Raw genomic sequence first — 2,259 nt, forward strand, 5'->3', positions numbered from 1 at the left:
ACGGATGGCTGCAATTCGAAACTGGCCTCTGTCAAATCTGAAATCTTTTCCCTTTTTTGCTCCCCATATGATGAATTCCTGTTCTGTACTTTAGCTACATAGAAATGTCTATTTGTATGTCTCTAAATGTTTGTATGTCTTTAAATGTTTTGATGAATTGAACAATGTGGACCCTGTTGTAAACAAGTGTAATGCTTAATTGGGTCGTCCACTCACAGTTAACAGTCTTTGTATTGAGTTTGTGCTTGAAATGTACTGTAAATTCTACAAACTGTTAATAAATATTTCAATCAATCAAAAAAACACAGTGACCACTCCTTAGCCCAGGGCCAAAGAGGAAGGCATGAGTTAAAGGACAACTTTAGTTTTTTTCAACCAAGGTTCATGTTTTAGGTTATTATTAGAGAAACTAAAAGGTGAGTGTTCATTGTCTCCACCAGGCCGAAGGCATGTGGGGAGAGTATGTTTTGCACTCCGTCCGTCCGTGTGTGTGTGTGTCCGTGTGTCCGTGAACAGCTAATCTCGGCCACCGTTAACCCGGTCGATGCCATATTTTGCACACACACTCCCTGGATGCCAACCATGAACCTCTGCCCCAAACTTTCCAGAACGGCCTGTTATAGCGCCACCAGGAGGCCGCTTTGTGCAAAACAAGTTTTTCGATGCCATATTTTGCACACACACTCCCTGGATGCCAACCATGAACCTCTGCCCCAAACTTTCCAGAACGGCCTGTTATAGCGCCACCAGGAGGCCGCTTTGTGCAAAACAAGTTTTTGCACAGTACACCTACAGATTTTGTCCAAACATCACGCAAATTGGTACACAGTCTCTCTAGAGCCATTCAACGAAACGGGTCTTTCAGATTTATCAGACTCCATCCTCATTGGTTAAGATTGGCTTCCAAAGTTCACAGGAGTGCTCAGTTTCAAACAAAATGCTGCAAATCATGAACACATCGCGTGATTTCCGTGACATTGTGCACCCACATTCCCACTAGGCAGAGGACGAAATGCCACATGAACAATTTCAACTCAGCCTCAAGGTGGCGCTATAACTGGCCGAAAAGTGTTTTTACCTCTAACTGCACGGATCTGTGGATAACCTGGTGGAGACCTGTGCCCGGAAGGGCACTTTTTCTAGTTTTCTTTCATTTGCTGCTTTCTTTCGTTTTGGGGATTTTAGCAGTTTTTGACAGGGGGGCGGGGGCATTCGAGCATGGGGCTAAATATGTATTTTTTTACAAAATATTATGGCTATTTATTTTTTTATTATTTACTATAGTCCTAATAAACCCCAAGAAATTACATCTGGCCACAAATGATCACAGGGTCTATTGAATGTGACAAACTGACATATACACACAGTATAAGCCTTCCCCCAGTAGGCTACCTTCACATTCAGTAGATCATGTGATCTGCTGTGGCCAGATGTAATTTCCTGGGGTTTATTAGGACTATAGTAAATAATAAATAAATAAATCACCATCACATTTGGTAAAAAAATACATATTTAGCCCCATGCTCGAATGCCCCCGCCACCCTGTCAAAAACTGCTAAAATCCCCAAAACGAAAGAAAGCAGCAAATGAAAGAAAATGAACACTCACCTTTTAGTTTCTCTAATAACAACCTAAAACATGAACCTTGGTTGAAAAAAACTAAAGTTGTCCTTTAAGCACCTTTTTCTGCCATAATGCTTTAACGACATGAGAGGGAGGTGAGTTGCACTCTGTCACAGAAAATAGTTAAGTATGCAAAGTTGCAAACACTATGCTGACACAGAGTGTGTGTGGTGTGGTGTGGTGTGTGTGTGTGTGTGTGTGTGTGTGTGTGTGTGTGTGTGTGTGTGTGTGTGTGTGTGTGTGTGTGTGTGTGTGTGTGTGTGTGTGTGTGTGTGTGTGTGTGTGCGTGCGTGCGTGTCAGAGTATCTTAGGCTATACCAACAAGGAAATGGTCCATTCATGCACCCAGCACAGTGTCTATGGTGAAACCACAGATATAGCTCTGTTCTCAGTCATTGTGTGTGTGTGTGTGTGTGTGTGTGTGTGTGTGTGTGTGTGTGTGTGTGTGTGTGTGTGTGTGTGTGTGTGAGTGTGTGTGTGTGTGTGTGTGTGTGTGTGTGTGTGTGTGTGTGTGTGTGTGTGTGTGTGTGTGTGTGTGTGTGTGTGTGTGTGTGTGTATGTCAGAGCATCTTACCAACAAGGAAATGGGCTCTTCACCCACCCAGCAGCAGCAGAGGGTCTATGTGTGTGAGTGTG

Source organism: Protomyctophum parallelum, assembly GCF_964188405.1.
Source record: "Protomyctophum parallelum genome assembly, chromosome: 12".
In the NCBI taxonomy this organism is placed as follows: domain Eukaryota; kingdom Metazoa; phylum Chordata; class Actinopteri; order Myctophiformes; family Myctophidae; genus Protomyctophum; species Protomyctophum parallelum.